The 17,071-nt window shown below is 46.9% G+C and overlaps 12 non-coding genes across 12 annotated transcripts; all 12 read left to right on the forward strand.

Moving 5' to 3' along the window:
• The first annotated feature begins 826 nt into the window (after positions 1-826).
• TRNAL-AAG (transfer RNA leucine (anticodon AAG)) lies at positions 827-908 on the forward strand. The gene has a single exon. It is a non-coding gene; the product is annotated as a tRNA-Leu (tRNA).
• A 423-nt stretch (positions 909-1,331) lies between these two features.
• On the forward strand, positions 1,332-1,413 carry TRNAL-UAG (transfer RNA leucine (anticodon UAG)). The gene has a single exon. It is a non-coding gene; the product is annotated as a tRNA-Leu (tRNA).
• Positions 1,414-2,458: 1,045 nt separating this feature from the next.
• On the forward strand, positions 2,459-2,540 carry TRNAL-AAG (transfer RNA leucine (anticodon AAG)). The gene has a single exon. It is a non-coding gene; the product is annotated as a tRNA-Leu (tRNA).
• Positions 2,541-2,963: 423 nt separating this feature from the next.
• Positions 2,964-3,045, forward strand: TRNAL-UAG (transfer RNA leucine (anticodon UAG)). The gene has a single exon. It is a non-coding gene; the product is annotated as a tRNA-Leu (tRNA).
• Positions 3,046-4,090: 1,045 nt separating this feature from the next.
• TRNAL-AAG (transfer RNA leucine (anticodon AAG)) lies at positions 4,091-4,172 on the forward strand. The gene has a single exon. It is a non-coding gene; the product is annotated as a tRNA-Leu (tRNA).
• A 423-nt stretch (positions 4,173-4,595) lies between these two features.
• TRNAL-UAG (transfer RNA leucine (anticodon UAG)) lies at positions 4,596-4,677 on the forward strand. The gene has a single exon. It is a non-coding gene; the product is annotated as a tRNA-Leu (tRNA).
• Positions 4,678-5,721: 1,044 nt separating this feature from the next.
• Positions 5,722-5,803, forward strand: TRNAL-AAG (transfer RNA leucine (anticodon AAG)). Its single transcript has one exon. It is a non-coding gene; the product is annotated as a tRNA-Leu (tRNA).
• Positions 5,804-6,226: 423 nt separating this feature from the next.
• TRNAL-UAG (transfer RNA leucine (anticodon UAG)) lies at positions 6,227-6,308 on the forward strand. The gene has a single exon. It is a non-coding gene; the product is annotated as a tRNA-Leu (tRNA).
• A 1,048-nt stretch (positions 6,309-7,356) lies between these two features.
• On the forward strand, positions 7,357-7,438 carry TRNAL-AAG (transfer RNA leucine (anticodon AAG)). Its single transcript has one exon. It is a non-coding gene; the product is annotated as a tRNA-Leu (tRNA).
• A 411-nt stretch (positions 7,439-7,849) lies between these two features.
• TRNAL-AAG (transfer RNA leucine (anticodon AAG)) lies at positions 7,850-7,931 on the forward strand. The gene has a single exon. It is a non-coding gene; the product is annotated as a tRNA-Leu (tRNA).
• Positions 7,932-8,354: 423 nt separating this feature from the next.
• On the forward strand, positions 8,355-8,436 carry TRNAL-UAG (transfer RNA leucine (anticodon UAG)). Its single transcript has one exon. It is a non-coding gene; the product is annotated as a tRNA-Leu (tRNA).
• A 1,035-nt stretch (positions 8,437-9,471) lies between these two features.
• Positions 9,472-9,553, forward strand: TRNAL-UAG (transfer RNA leucine (anticodon UAG)). The gene has a single exon. It is a non-coding gene; the product is annotated as a tRNA-Leu (tRNA).
• The last annotated feature ends 7,518 nt before the right edge of the window (positions 9,554-17,071 follow it).

Genomic DNA, 17,071 nt, shown 5'->3' on the forward strand with positions numbered 1-17,071 from the left:
TGGATTCTGACAATGTGCCACAGCTCATAACTCCTGGCTGTGGAGGACCTTTTGACAGCAACAGTGGCAACAGATAGGACTTTCTACAAAGTAAACAGGGCAAAGATCTCATTTAGATTACTGAGGTGAGATCTGCCCCTATTACCCAATAGTAGGCAAATGTTTCCTCTCAATTGTAGGTGAATGGCATTTTAGGTATACGTGCAATAGCATCTATTCCAGTGCTACGGGCTACATTGTACATTGTACGTAAGTGGACAATTGTGATTTTTTTAGACAGGTGACATTACTTTTGCATAAAAGCTGATACATTAACTACGTGGGCAGTTAGGGGTTTGAGAGGATGTCTTTTATTGTACGCCAGGCCAAAGCAGGTTTTCTCAACCAGGGTTCCCTGGAAGCCCAAGCTTCCTTCAGGACTTTTCAGGGGTTCCCTGGCATTTTCCCCACCTGCCCCAGTAAGGTCGGTTTCCTTGAGATGCAAAAATTATTTTAAGGCTTCCTCCAGGGTCTCATGATGGGAATACACCATGAGATTTTTTGGCAGATAGTTGGTTCGATAGATAATTTAATGCATATTTGATCTGATTTTCGATCGAAAAATCGATCGGGAAAAGCGATCGGACAGTAGGTGCTGCACTCAGTGGTATCAGAGCAATGGAACAAAAGTCAGTACTGTTATGCGTTCTTCCTTATGGAACTGAGAATGGCTGCCAACATGCAGCATATCCCCAGATGATAACCTGTTGACGGCACAGTAATTAACCGCTTAACCTTTGACTCTTGAAAAACGTGTCTTAAAGCACGCAAGAGTAGACATCCGCAGGGTAGTGTGGCCGAGCGGTTTAAGGCGCTGGATTAAGGCTCCAGTCTCCTCGGAGGCGTGGGTTCAAATCCCACCACTGCCAGCCTTTAACTTCTCGCTTGCTTGACAAGGATGTACTATGTAGGAAAGATAAGGCCTCAGCTCCTCTGGTTTTAACACTTGCTCAAATACTTGTCCAAGCTTATACATCAGGGCCACTTGAGGAGCTTATCTTGGTCAGAAATTAATGGATTAGTCTTCTCAAATGTAGCATTTGAGAAGACTAATCCATTGATTCTGCTGTGGCATAGAGTGCTTTACCTGCACTTTCCTAGGTGCTGTCATCAGAGGCATAGAACCAAAGCCAGTACTGTCAAGTGTTTTCTCTTTCCGCGGTAATGAGAATAGGTGCATACATGCAGCATGTCCCCAGTTGATTACTTGTTGATGGCACAATAATGAACCACTCAACATTCCACTCATACAAACCTCATTTTAAAAGCACACAAAAGATCGATATCGGCAAGGTAGTGTGGCCGAGCGGTCTAAGGCGCTGGATTTAGGCTCCAGTCTCTTTGGAGGCGTGGGTTCAAATCCCACCACTGCCAGTCTGCAACTTCTATCTTGCCTCACAGGCCTCTTGTGGATCTCCTACGTCCCTTCATCACCAAGAAAGCTCAAATACTTCTCTTTTCCTCCATCAGCTTGCACAACAACATGAATGAGGCGTACCCAGCACCACACTTTCTTTCACCGCTACAAAGGAATACAGTTTAGAAAAAAAAAGTGCTTAAAATGGCTTAAGACCTTTACATGCACTTTTCCACTGGATTCTGACAATGTGCCACAGCTCATAACTCCTGGCTGTGGAGGACCTTTTGACAGCAACAGTGGCAACAGATAGGACTTTCTACAAAGTAAACAGGGCAAAGATCTCATTTAGATTACTGAGGTGAGATCTGCCCCTATTACCCAATAGTAGGCAAATGTTTCCTCTCAATTTTAGGTGAATGGCATTTTAGGTATACGTGCAATAGCATCTATTCCAGTGCTACGGGCTACATTGTACATTGTACGTAAGTGGACAATTGTGATTTTTTTAGACAGGTGACATTACTTTTGCATAAAAGCTGATACATTAACTACGTGGGCAGTTAGGGGTTTGAGAGGATGTCTTTTATTGTACGCCAGGCCAAAGCAGGTTTTCTCAACCAGGGTTCCCTGGAAGCCCAAGCTTCCTTCAGGACTTTTCAGGGGTTCCCTGGCATTTTCCCCACTTGCCCCAGTAAGGTCGGTTTCCTTGAGATGCAAAAATTATTTTAAGGCTTCCTCCAGGGTCTCATGATGGGAATACACCATGAGATTTTTTGGCAGATAGTTGGTTCGATAGATAATTTAATGCATATCCGATCTGATTTTCGATCGAAAAATCGATCGGGAAAAGCGATCGGACAGTAGGTGCTGCACTCAGTGGTATCAGAGCAATGGAACAAAAGTCAGTACTGTTATGCGTTCTTCCTTATGGAACTGAGAATGGCTGCCAACATGCAGCATATCCCCAGATGATAACCTGTTGACGGCACAGTAATTAACCGCTTAACCTTTGACTCTTGAAAAACGTGTCTTAAAGCACGCAAGAGTAGACATCCGCAGGGTAGTGTGGCCGAGCGGTCTAAGGCGCTGGATTAAGGCTCCAGTCTCCTCGGAGGCGTGGGTTCAAATCCCACCACTGCCAGCCTTTAACTTCTCGCTTGCTTGACAAGGATGTACTATGTAGGAAAGATAAGGCCTCAGCTCCTCTGGTTTTAACACTTGCTCAAATACTTGTCCAAGCTTATACATCAGGGCCACTTGAGGAGCTTATCTTGGTCAGAAATTAATGGATTAGTCTTCTCAAATGTAGCATTTGAGAAGACTAATCCATTGATTCTGCTGTGGCATAGAGTGCTTTACCTGCACTTTCAAAGGTGCTGTCATCAGAGGCATAGAACCAAAGCCAGTACTGTCAAGTGTTTTCTCTTTCCGCGGTAATGAGAATAGGTGCATACATGCAGCATGTCCCCAGTTGATTACTTGTTGATGGCACAATAATGAACCACTCAACATTCCACTCATACAAACCTCATTTTAAAAGCACACAAAAGATCGATGTCGGCAAGGTAGTGTGGCCGAGCGGTCTAAGGCGCTGGATTTAGGCTCCAGTCTCTTTGGAGGTGTGGGTTCAAATCCCACCACTGCCAGTCTGCAACTTCTATCTTGCCTCACAGGCCTCTTGTGGATCTCCTACGTCCCTTCATCAACAAGAAAGCTCAAATACTTCTCTTTTCCTCCATCAGCTTGCACAACAACATGAATGAGGCGTACCCAGCACCACACTTTCTTTCACCGCTACAAAGGAATACAGTTTAGAAAAAAAAAGTGCTTAAAATGGCTTAAGACCTTTACATGCACTTTTCCACTGGATTCTGACAATGTGCCACAGCTCATAACTCCTGGCTGTGGAGGACCTTTTGACAGCAACAGTGGCAACAGATAGGACTTTCTACAAAGTAAACAGGGCAAAGATCTCATTTAGATTACTGAGGTGAGATCTGCCCCTATTACCCAATAGTAGGCAAATGTTTCCTCTCAATTGTAGGTGAATGGCATTTTAGGTATACGTGCAATAGCATCTATTCCAGTGCTACGGGCTACATTGTACATTGTACGTAAGTGGACAATTGTGATTTTTTTAGACAGGTGACATTACTTTTGCATAAAAGCTGATACATTAACTACGTGGGCAGTTAGGGGTTTGAGAGGATGTCTTTTATTGTACGCCAGGCCAAAGCAGGTTTTCTCAACCAGGGTTCCCTGGAAGCCCAAGCTTCCTTCAGGACTTTTCAGGGGTTCCCTGGCATTTTCCCCACCTGCCCCAGTAAGGTCGGTTTCCTTGAGATGCAAAAATTATTTTAAGGCTTCCTCCAGGGTCTCATGATGGGAATACACCATGAGATTTTTTGGCAGATAGTTGGTTCGATAGATAATTTAATGCATATCCGATCTGATTTTCGATCGAAAAATCGATCGGGAAAAGCGATCGGACAGTAGGTGCTGCACTCAGTGGTATCAGAGCAATGGAACAAAAGTCAGTACTGTTATGCGTTCTTCCTTATGGAACTGAGAATGGCTGCCAACATGCAGCATATCCCCAGATGATAACCTGTTGACGGCACAGTAATTAACCGCTTAACCTTTGACTCTTGAAAAACGTGTCTTAAAGCACGCAAGAGTAGACATCCGCAGGGTAGTGTGGCCGAGCGGTTTAAGGCGCTGGATTAAGGCTCCAGTCTCCTCGGAGGCGTGGGTTCAAATCCCACCACTGCCAGCCTTTAACTTCTCGCTTGCTTGACAAGGATGTACTATGTAGGAAAGATAAGGCCTCAGCTCCTCTGGTTTTAACACTTGCTCAAATACTTGTCCAAGCTTATACATCAGGGCCACTTGAGGAGCTTATCTTGGTCAGAAATTAATGGATTAGTCTTCTCAAATGTAGCATTTGAGAAGACTAATCCATTGATTCTGCTGTGGCATAGAGTGCTTTACCTGCACTTTCCTAGGTGCTGTCATCAGAGGCATAGAACCAAAGCCAGTACTGTCAAGTGTTTTCTCTTTCCGCGGTAATGAGAATAGGTGCATACATGCAGCATGTCCCCAGTTGATTACTTGTTGATGGCACAATAATGAACCACTCAACATTCCACTCATACAAACCTCATTTTAAAAGCACACAAAAGATCGATATCGGCAAGGTAGTGTGGCCGAGCGGTCTAAGGCGCTGGATTTAGGCTCCAGTCTCTTTGGAGGCGTGGGTTCAAATCCCACCACTGCCAGTCTGCAACTTCTATCTTGCCTCACAGGCCTCTTGTGGATCTCCTACGTCCCTTCATCACCAAGAAAGCTCAAATACTTCTCTTTTCCTCCATCAGCTTGCACAACAACATGAATGAGGCGTACCCAGCACCACACTTTCTTTCACCGCTACAAAGGAATACAGTTTAGAAAAAAAAAGTGCTTAAAATGGCTTAAGACCTTTACATGCACTTTTCCACTGGATTCTGACAATGTGCCACAGCTCATAACTCCTGGCTGTGGAGGACCTTTTGACAGCAACAGTGGCAACAGATAGGACTTTCTACAAAGTAAACAGGGCAAAGATCTCATTTAGATTACTGAGGTGAGATCTGCCCCTATTACCCAATAGTAGGCAAATGTTTCCTCTCAATTGTAGGTGAATGGCATTTTAGGTATACGTGCAATAGCATCTATTCCAGTGCTGCGGGCTACATTGTACATTGTACGTAAGTGGACAATTGTGATTTTTTTAGACAGGTGACATTACTTTTGCATAAAAGCTGATACATTAACTACGTGGGCAGTTAGGGGTTTGAGAGGATGTCTTTTATTGTACGCCAGGCCAAAGCAGGTTTTCTCAACCAGGGTTCCCTGGAAGCCCAAGCTTCCTTCAGGACTTTTCAGGGGTTCCCTGGCATTTTCCCCACTTGCCCCAGTAAGGTCGGTTTCCTTGAGATGCAAAAATTATTTGAAGGCTTCCTCCAGGGTCTCATGATGGGAATACACCATGAGATTTTTTGGCAGATAGTTGGTTCGATAGATAATTTAATGCATATCCGATCTGATTTTCGATCGGAAAATCGATCGGAAAAGCGATCGGACAGTAGGTGCTGCACTCAGTGGTATCAGAGCAATGGAACAAAAGTCAGTACTGTTATGCGTTCTTCCTTATGGAACTGAGAATGGCTGCCAACATGCAGCATATCCCCAGATGATAACCTGTTGACGGCACAGTAATTAACCGCTTAACCTTTGACTCTTGAAAAACGTGTCTTAAAGCACGCAAGAGTAGACATCCGCAGGGTAGTGTGGCCGAGCGGTCTAAGGCGCTGGATTAAGGCTCCAGTCTCCTCGGAGGCGTGGGTTCAAATCCCACCACTGCCAGCCTTTAACTTCTCGCTTGCTTGACAAGGATGTACTATGTAGGAAAGATAAGGCCTCAGCTCCTCTGGTTTTAACACTTGCTCAAATACTTGTCCAAGCTTATACATCAGGGCCACTTGAGGAGCTTATCTTGGTCAGAAATTAATGGATTAGTCTTCTCAAATGTAACATTTGAGAAGACTAATCCATTGATTCTGCTGTGGCATAGAGTGCTTTACCTGCACTTTCCTAGGTGCTGTCATCAGAGGCATAGAACCAAAGCCAGTACTGTCAAGTGTTTTCTCTTTCCGCGGTAATGAGAATAGGTGCATACATGCAGCATGTCCCCAGTTGATTACTTGTTGATGGCACAATAATGAACCACTCAACATTCCACTCATACAAACCTCATTTTAAAAGCACACAAAAGATCAATATCGGCAAGGTAGTGTGGCCGAGCGGTCTAAGGCGCTGGATTTAGGCTCCAGTCTCTTTGGAGGCGTGGGTTCAAATCCCACCACTGCCAGTCTACAACTTCTATCTTGCCTCACAGGCCTCTTGTGGATCTCCTACGTCCCTTCATCAACAACAAGAAAGCTCAAATACTTCTCTTTTCCTCCATCAGCTTGCACAACAACATGAATGAGGCGTACCCAGCACCACACTTTCTTTCACCGCTACAAAGGAATACAGTTTAGAAAAAAAAAGTGCTTAAAATGGCTTAAGACCTTTACATGCACTTTTCCACTGGATTCTGACAATGTGCCACAGCTCATAACTCCTGGCTGTGGAGGACCTTTTGACAGCAACAGTGGCAACAGATAGGACTTTCTACAAAGTAAACAGGGCAAAGATCTCATTTAGATTACTGAGGTGAGATCTGCCCCTATTACCCAATAGTAGGCAAATGTTTCCTCTCAATTGTAGGTGAATGGCATTTTAGGTATACGTGCAATAGCATCTATTCCAGTGCTACGGGCTACATTGTACATTGTACGTAAGTGGACAATTGTGATTTTTTTTAGACAGGTGACATTACTTTTGCATAAAAGCTGATACATTAACTACGTGGGCAGTTAGGGGTTTGAGAGGATGTCTTTTATTGTACGCCAGGCCAAAGCAGGTTTTCTCAACCAGGGTTCCCTGGAAGCCCAAGCTTCCTTCAGGACTTTTCAGGGGTTCCCTGGCATTTTCCCCACTTGCCCCAGTAAGGTCGGTTTCCTTGAGATGCAAAAATTATTTGAAGGCTTCCTCCAGGGTCTCATGATGGGAATACACCATGAGATTTTTTGGCAGATAGTTGGTTCGATAGATAATTTAATGCATATCCGATCTGATTTTCGATCGGAAAATCGATCGGAAAAGCGATCGGACAGTAGGTGCTGCACTCAGTGGTATCAGAGCAATGGAACAAAAGTCAGTACTGTTATGCGTTCTTCCTTATGGAACTGAGAATGGCTGCCAACATGCAGCATATCCCCAGATGATAACCTGTTGACGGCACAGTAATTAACCGCTTAACCTTTGACTCTTGAAAAACGTGTCTTAAAGCACGCAAGAGTAGACATCCGCAGGGTAGTGTGGCCGAGCGGTCTAAGGCGCTGGATTAAGGCTCCAGTCTCCTCGGAGGCGTGGGTTCAAATCCCACCACTGCCAGCCTTTAACTTCTCGCTTGCTTGACAAGGATGTACTTTGTAGGAAAGATAAGGCCTCAGCTCCTCTGGTTTTAACACTTGCTCAAATACTTGTCCAAGGGCCACTTGAGGAGCTTATCTTGGTCAGAAATTAATGGATTAGTCTTCTCAAATGTAACATTTGAGAAGACTAATCCATTGATTCTGCTGTGGCATAGAGTGCTTTACCTGCACTTTCCTAGGTGCTGTCATCAGAGGCATAGAACCAAAGCCAGTACTGTCAAGTGTTTTCTCTTTCCGCGGTAATGAGAATAGGTGCATACATGCAGCATGTCCCCAGTTGATTACTTGTTGATGGCACAATAATGAACCACTCAACATTCCACTCATACAAACCTCATTTTAAAAGCACACAAAAGATCGATATCGGCAAGGTAGTGTGGCCGAGCGGTCTAAGGCGCTGGATTAAGGCTCCAGTCTCCTCGGAGGCGTGGGTTCAAATCCCACCACTGCCAGCCTTTAACTTCTCGCTTGCTTGACAAGGATGTACTATGTAGGAAAGATAAGGCCTCAGCTCCTCTGGTTTTAACACTTGCTCAAATACTTGTCCAAGCTTATACATCAGGGCCACTTGAGGAGCTTATCTTGGTCAGAAATTAATGGATTAGTCTTCTCAAATGTAACATTTGAGAAGACTAATCCATTGATTCTGCTGTGGCATAGAGTGCTTTACCTGCACTTTCCTAGGTGCTGTCATCAGAGGCATAGAACCAAAGCCAGTACTGTCAAGTGTTTTCTCTTTCCGCGGTAATGAGAATAGGTGCATACATGCAGCATGTCCCCAGTTGATTACTTGTTGATGGCACAATAATGAACCACTCAACATTCCACTCATACAAACCTCATTTTAAAAGCACACAAAAGTTCAATATCGGCAAGGTAGTGTGGCCGAGCGGTCTAAGGCGCTGGATTTAGGCTCCAGTCTCTTTGGAGGCGTGGGTTCAAATCCCACCACTGCCAGTCTACAACTTCTATCTTGCCTCACAGGCCTCTTGTGGATCTCCTACGTCCCTTCATCAACAACAAGAAAGCTCAAATACTTCTCTTTTCCTCCATCAGCTTGCACAACAACATGAATGAGGCGTACCCAGCACCACACTTTCTTTCACCGCTACAAAGGAATACAGTTTAGAAAAAAAAAGTGCTTAAAATGGCTTAAGACCTTTACATGCACTTTTCCACTGGATTCTGACAATGTGCCACAGCTCATAACTCCTGGCTGTGGAGGACCTTTTGACAGCAACAGTGGCAACAGATAGGACTTTCTACAAAGTAAACAGGGCAAAGATCTCATTTAGATTACTGAGGTGAGATCTGCCCCTATTACCCAATAGTAGGCAAATGTTTCCTCTCAATTGTAGGTGAATGGCATTTTAGGTATACGTGCAATAGCATCTATTCCAGTGCTACGGGCTACATTGTACATTGTACGTAAGTGGACAATTGTGATTTTTTTAGACAGGTGACATTACTTTTGCATAAAAGCTGATACATTAACTACGTGGGCAGTTAGGGGTTTGAGAGGATGTCTTTTATTGTACGCCAGGCCAAAGCAGGTTTTCTCAACCAGGGTTCCCTGGAAGCCCAAGCTTCCTTCAGGACTTTTCAGGGGTTCCCTGGCATTTTCCCCACTTGCCCCAGTAAGGTCGGTTTCCTTGAGATGCAAAAATTATTTGAAGGCTTCCTCCAGGGTCTCATGATGGGAATACACCATGAGATTTTTTGGCAGATAGTTGGTTCGATAGATAATTTAATGCATATCCGATCTGATTTTCGATCGGAAAATCGATCGGACAGTAGGTGCTGCACTCAGTGGTATCAGAGCAATGGAACAAAAGTCAGTACTGTTATGCGTTCTTCCTTATGGAACTGAGAATGGCTGCCAACATGCAGCATATCCCCAGATGATAACCTGTTGACGGCACAGTAATTAACCGCTTAACCTTTGACTCTTGAAAAACGTGTCTTAAAGCACGCAAGAGTAGACATCCGCAGGGTAGTGTGGCCGAGCGGTCTAAGGCGCTGGATTTAGGCTCCAGTCTCCTTGGAGGCGTGGGTTCAAATCCCACCACTGCCAGCCTTTAACTTCTCGCTTGCTTGACAAGGATGTACAGGGGCGCCGCCAGGCACCAAGCAGACCAAGCGGCCGCTTGGGGCCTCATGTCTTTAGGGGCCTCGGAGGCTATGTGACGTCATTGTGACGTTTTTTTAATTTCCTCCGCTCTCCCCCTGCATTGCTCGGAACTCCCTGGCCGTGTCTCCCTCTGTGACGTCCCCAGTGACGTCACACGCAGCTGCCGCACCACCGCGCAGCGTGCATTTTCAGTGGAACGCAGAGCCAGGCCAGCCAGATCCATTCGTTGGTGATGGGTGAGGAGGAGGACTGTCCGACTGCGGTAACATTAACTCCGCCCCCCCATTGAAGCCTATTGGATGGGTTCAGCCAGGCCACGTGCTAGCTCAGTGCCTGCTAGCAACTTCCCCCGCCTGCCATACAGGGCGAGAGAATCCACAACTGCACGGATTAGCCAGGTCCCTGACGGAGCAGAGCCACAAAGCTTGGGGGAGATTTAAAATGTAAAGGACTGGTGCTGTACACCTCCGGTGCGGGGAACACGTGACCGCGTCGCAGAAGTTACACAGAAGCCTGGTCTGGGGAACCAGGTAAGATTGGTCTCTAGTCTCATTCCATGCAGCAGCCTCCACTGTTTGCCTCTCTTGTCCCCTGCATCTTCAATCAGCCCATGCTCTCTCATCCTGCTATAGTGCCCTATAACCAGCACTTTCCTCTCAGAACCCCCAATGTGCCCTCATGTACTCCTACCCACCACTTACAATGCTCTATTGCTCTGTCACCACTCAGTGTGCCCTCACTCTCTCTCATCCTCCCCCTGCATCCAGAAAGTGCCCACCCAAGTACCCTCAATGTGCCCTCACTCTCTCACCTCCAAGCAACCTCGAATTTCCCTCACTTCCTCCCCAGCTTACCTCCCCCCCCCCCCCCCCAGTCGTGCACACCTTCACTCTCCAGCCATGCGCTCCTTCCCTTACCAGCCTCAACACCCCACCCCCCCCTCGGTCGTGCGCTCCTTCCCTCCCCAGCCCCCTCGGTCGTGCGCTCCTTCCCTTTCCCAGCCCCCTCGGTCGTGCGCTCCTTCCCTCCCCAGCCCCCTCGGTCGTGCGCTCCTTTCCTCCCCAGCCCCCTCGGTCGTGCGCTCCTTCCCTCCCCAGCCCCCTCGGTCGTGCGCTCCTTCCCTCCCCAGCCCCCTCGGTCGTGCGCTCCTTCCCTCCCCAGCCCCCTCGGTCGTGCGCTCCTTCCCTCCCCTGCCCCCTCGGTCGTGCGCTCCTTCCCTCCCCAGCCCCCTCGGTCGTGCGCTCCTTCCCTCCCCAGCTCCACATTGTGATGCGTGGAAACGCCCATTTTTGCTCACCGCAGGACTGTCAGGATGGGGAGGGCGCAAAAAACTGTCTGTCCCCGGGCGCTGAAAACCCTAGCTACGCCTCTGTCACGATCTGTTCCTGCTGGTGACGTTTGTGAACTGTATGGACTTCCTCTGTTCACCAGCAGATGTCCCCTCATTTCAAGAACATTTTACATTCCTCCTGAAGTTCCCTCTGCCCACCAGCAGAGGTCTCTGTATTCAAGAACTGTGTCTCTGCAGCCTTGGAAGAGGTCACATGACCATCCTGCAGATTATAAAAGTCCAGCTACAACAGAACACTGTTGCTAGTTCATTGATGTGGATAGCCCTAGAGCCTGTGTTCTGGTCATTGCTCCTGTTACCTGCTTCCTGATACCTGTTACCTGTAACCTGTCTGCCTGTTACCTGATTGCTTGATTCCCTGGTTTATGATATTGGCTTTGTCTGACTATTCTTCTGCTCACTGATTGTATTGCTTGATGTCCTGGTATCTGATCTCGGCTTGTTGACTAACCTATTGCCTGCTGCATATGTCCTGCGCTTGGTTGTATATTATCCTGTGTATATATTAGTTAGTTAGCTTAGTTAGACAGGGTTCGGGGTTCACTGTGTGCACACTGTATATATTATTATTGGTTTGTGTATGTCTGATCGCAAGACAATTGCCTGCAATCATATTGCTAGTTGTACAATTCATTTGTATTTATGTTCATGCACCAATTGCAGCATCACTTGTGTATATATCCTGTCCTTGTAAATAAATCCATTACTTTATTTCACATTTACCCTGGTTTTGGTCTTCAGTATTTCCACATTAAGTGACATTCTGCATTCAGTGCAAATCTGTGTGCACTGCTCGTTACAGAATGAACTAGCCAAAACAGTCACTTGGAAATACTGAAGGTTCATTTTGCTCCAGCCATGGGGTTAAACTGGACTCCGCAGGATATAGATTACTTTGCCATATTTGCAGAGGAGGATAGAAAACACTGTTATAAAGAGTTTTTAGATTACTCCTATGATGAATTGCAGCAATTAATTTCACAAATTAATCATTTTGTGCAGCAAAATATTTTTTCAGTGTCTGATGTACAAGCCCTGCTGCAGATTCTGCAAACTCTTTTGGTAGCTAAAAATCCAGCTACAACAACCTATTATCAGCCTAATCAACAGATTGAGCCAATTAAATCCAATCATGGTCCTGCTACCTCCATTAACACTGGAAACACATTTGTTTCAGCTATGGAAGTTGACTGGACTATTCAGCATAATAAATATTATTCCTTGTTAGCAGATAAAGACAAACATGATTGTTATAATAAATTGTCAGTGTATTCCCGTGAGGAATTAATGCAAATTATTAGGCATGTTAAATCCCTTGTGCAACAGGGCAAGTTTGCGGAATATGAGGTGCAATCTTTATTGCAAATTCTGCAAACTCTTGTCACTATAAGAGATCCTTCCGCATCCTGGACTCAAACCAGAACCTTGCCAGTTTCCATTTATTGTAATAATTCCTCCACAGCAATAAATCAGTCTGAACCAATTGAATCAAATTATGTTCCAGTTACCTCCACACTGACAGTTCAATCCTCAAGTTGTGCTCAGGGTAAGCTATCAGTTCCCATTAAAAGTGACTGGGACCCTCCATTTGGAAAATGGGAGATTGAGTGTCTGTTTAATGAATTGGTGGATGATTGGAGGTCGTTTACTCAGTATTATGCTCAGAAAGATGAATCATTTGTATTTGCATGTATAAGATCTGCACAAATGTTGGTAAACTTGGATGCTTGCATGCAAAGGTATGTTTCCCCATTAATTGATGCATGGGAGAAAGTTCTGTCTACCTACTTTCCTTCTGCTAATCTTTCTAATGACCAGCTCACACAGTGCTCAGTGGCTAAGGTTAAACCTGCTTCTAATCACAAATCAGTTCCCCTTCAGACTGCAAAAAGATCTACACCTTGGTTAAAGCAGTATCCAGTTACATACCAAGAGCCTGTTCTCGCTTTGAAAACCGTCAAAGCAAAGAATAAACGGAAATACTTTCCAACCTCATCTATTCACCATTTACTACCTGTTGCACCAGATCCAGGTGGAATCACCTTACAAACTTTGACACAAAAGCCTGCAGACTCTTGCCTCCAGCCTGCTGCAGAACCTCTCATCCAGCCTGCTGCAGAACCTCTCATCCAGCCTGCTGCAGAACCTCTCATCCAGCCTGCTGCAGAACCTCTCATCCAGCCTGCTGCAGAACCTCTCATCCAGCCTGCTGCAGAACCTCTCATCCAGCCTGCTGCAGAACCTCTCATCCAGCCTGCTGCAGAACCTCTCATCCAGCCTGCTGCAGAACCTCTCATCCAGCCTGCTGCAGACTCTTGCACCCAGCCGCCTGCAGACTCTTGCACCCAGCCGCCTGCAGACTCTTGCACCCAGCCGCCTGCAGACTCTTGCACCCAGCCGCCTGCAGACTCTTGCACCCAGCCGCCTGCAGACTCTTGCACCCAGCCGCCTGCAGAACCTCTCATCCAGCCGCTTGCAGAACCTCTCATCCACCCGCTTGCAGAACCTCTCATCCAGCCTCCTGCAGACTGTTGCACCCAGCCTCCTGCAGACTGTTGCACCCAGCCTCCTGATGAACTTTGCATACAGCCATCTGCAGAACCTTGTCTCCAGCTGCCTGCAGACTCTTGCATCCTGCCAGCAGAACTTTGCATCCAGCTTGCAGAAACCTGTATTCAGCTCACAGTCTTCTTACTTTCGGTACAGCAGTGGTTAACTTCATCTCTTCCTGCCAGATCTTTGCAAACTACAATTTCTGACATGTCTACACAGCCTACAGCTCCTGCCAAGTCTGCAAGGGACAGCACTTCGCTCCAGCCACTGCCAACCAGTTTACCAGCCTGTCCAGGTGCATCTTTGCCAACCAGTCCAGCTGCATCTCTGTCACCAGGTCCAGCAGAAAGTTTGCTATCCTGCCCAGCTACATCTTTACCATCTTGTGCAGCTGCATCTTTGCCAACCAGTCCAGCAGTAAGTTTGCCAGCCCGTCCAGCTGCATCTCTGCCCTCCTGTCCAACTGCATCTCTGCCAACAGGTACAGCGGAAGTTTTGCTTCAGCCCGCACAGGTTTTGCGTCAGCCCACACAGACTTTGCTTCAGCCCGCACAGACTTTGCTTCAGCCCGCACAGACTTTGCTTCAGCCCGCACAGACTTTGCTTCAGCCCGCACAGACTTTGCTTCAGCCCGCACAGGTTTTGCTCCAGCCCGCACAGGATATGTTTCAGCTTGCACAGACTGTATTGGGGTGTCTACCAACGGTTCAGCCAAGTGCTCAGCCAACGGCCCAGCAAGGTGCTCAGCCAACGGCCCAGCCAAGCGCTCAGCTAATGGTCCAGACCCCTGAAGCCAGCCAGCCTGTTGCCACCCTGCCTGAAGCCAGCCAGCCTGTTGCCACCCTGCCTGAAGCCAGCCAGCCTGTTGCCACCCTGCCTGAAGCCAGCCAGCCTGTTGCCACCCTGCCTGAAGCCAGCCAGCCTGTTGCCACCCTGCCTGAAGCCAGCCAGCCTGTTTCCACCCTGCCTGAAGCTTTCCAGCCTGTTGCCACCCTGCCTGAAGCTTTCCAGCCTGTTGCCACCCTGCCTGAAGCTTTCCAGCCTGTTGCCACCCTGCCTGAAGCTTTCCAGCCTGTTGCCACCCTGCCTGAAGCTTTCCAGCCTGTTGCCACCCTGCCTGAAGCTAGCCAGCCTGTTGCCACCCTGCCTGAAGCTAGCCAGCCTGTTGCCACCCTGCCTGAAGCTAGCCAGCCTGTTGCCACCCTGCCTGAAGCTAGCCAGCCTGTTGCTACCTTGTCTGATGCCCACCCTCTAAAGACTTTTGTTGATGCCCACCCTCAGAATTTTGTTGTTCCTCAGCTCCTACAGACTTCTGACAACAAAGCCCAGTTTTGCAGACCTCTGCTAAAGCCAAATCGATTGTCCTGGTAGAGGTATACTATTGAACTGTTTGGCTGGAGACTTGTTTACATGCTGTCCTTCCTGCTGGTGTCTAGTCCACTGCCCTGCTTGATGACATCTGCTTCCTGGTTCTGCCTGCTGCCTTTCCTGATATCTGGTTCCTGGCCCTGCCTGCTTCCGTTTCTGATGACATCTGGTTCCTGGTTCTGCTTGCTGCCTTTCCTGATGACATCCAGTTCCTGGTTCTGCCTGCTGCCTTTCCTGATGACATCTGGTTCCTGGTCCTGCCTGCTGTCTTTCCTGATGACATCTGGTTCCTGGTTCTGCCTGCTGCCCTGCTTGATGACATCTGCTTCCTGGTTCTGCCTGCTGCCTTTCCTGATATCTGGTTCCTGGTTCTGCCTGCTGCTGTTCCTGATGACATCTGATTCCTGGTCCTTCCTGATGTTCTTCAGACTGCTGTGCATCTTGCCTTGTTGCCTGACGGTCTCCAGTCTGCTGTCTGCCTTTTCGCCCAATGTTTCTTGGGACCCAGGTGGATGTGAATTGGTAGTCTGGTGGAGCGTCCTGAGGCCGCTCCTCAAGGGGGGGGTACTGTCACGATCTGTTCCTGCTGGTGACGTTTGTGAACTGTATGGACTTCCTCTGTTCACCAGCAGATGTCCCCTCATTTCAAGAACATTTTACATTCCTCCTGAAGTTCCCTCTGCCCACCAGCAGAGGTCTCTGTATTCAAGAACTGTGTCTCTGCAGCCTTGGAAGAGGTCACATGACCATCCTGCAGATTATAAAAGTCCAGCTACAACAGAACACTGTTGCTAGTTCATTGATGTGGATAGCCCTAGAGCCTGTGTTCTGGTCATTGCTCCTGTTACCTGCTTCCTGATACCTGTTACCTGTAACCTGTCTGCCTGTTACCTGATTGCTTGATTCCCTGGTTTATGATATTGGCTTTGTCTGACTATTCTTCTGCTCACTGATTGTATTGCTTGATGTCCTGGTATCTGATCTCGGCTTGTTGACTAACCTATTGCCTGCTGCATATGTCCTGCGCTTGGTTGTATATTATCCTGTGTATATATTAGTTAGTTAGCTTAGTTAGACAGGGTTCGGGGTTCACTGTGTGCACACTGTATATATTATTATTGGTTTGTGTATGTCTGATCGCAAGACAATTGCCTGCAATCATATTGCTAGTTGTACAATTCATTTGTATTTATGTTCATGCACCAATTGCAGCATCACTTGTGTATATATCCTGTCCTTGTAAATAAATCATTACTTTATTTCACATTTACCCTGGTTTTGGTCTTCAGTATTTCCACATTAAGTGACATTCTGCATTCAGTGCAAATCTGTGTGCACTGCTCGTTACAGCCTCTGGGTCACACTGTTGTCCGCACTGGGCTTGCGCCCGGCAGAGCAGCGCTACGGGAAGATGGTGTCCGAAGCCCTGTACTGAAGACTATTTGTGTCTCCAGTATAGGGCTTCGGACGCCATCTTCCCGTAGCCCTGCTATTCAGTTCAGCGCGGGAGATTGCAGTCTGGGGAAGCTGCGCGCCAGAGGCTGACCGGGAGAGAAGACTTCTGTCAGGTGAGTAAATTCTTTTTTTTTTTTTTCTGAAATGTGGCCCACATTGCGTTTGTTTTCTGCTGAAATGTGGCCCACATTGCGTTTGTTTTCTGCTGAAATGTGGCCCAAATTGCGTTTGTTTTCTGCTGAAATGTGACCTAAATTGCGTTTTTCTGCTGAAGTGTTGCCCAAATTGCGTTTGTTTTCTGCTGAAATGTGACCTAAATTGCATTTGTTTTCTGCTAAAATGTGGCCTAAATTGCGTTTGTTTTCAGCTGAAATGTGGCCTAAATTGCGTTTGTTTTCTGCTGAAATGTGGCCCAAATTGCGTTTGTTTTCTGCTGAAATGTGGCCCAAATTGCATTTGTTTTCTGCTAAAATGTGGCCTAAATTGCGTTTGTTTTCTGCTGAAGTGTTGCCCAAATTGCATTTGTTTTCTGCTGAAATGTGGCCTAAATTGTATTTGTTTTCTGCTGAAATGTGGCCCAAATTGCGTTTGTTTTCTGCTGAAATGTGGCCTAAATTGCGTTTGTTTTCTGCTGAAATGTGGCTCAAATTGCATTTGTTTTCTGCTGAAATGTGGCCCAAATTGCATTTGTTTTCTGCTGAAATGTGGCTTAAATTGCATTTTTCTGCTGACAT

Source organism: Hyperolius riggenbachi, chromosome 12 (genome assembly GCF_040937935.1).
Source record: "Hyperolius riggenbachi isolate aHypRig1 chromosome 12, aHypRig1.pri, whole genome shotgun sequence".
Taxonomy (NCBI): Eukaryota; Metazoa; Chordata; class Amphibia; order Anura; family Hyperoliidae; genus Hyperolius; species Hyperolius riggenbachi.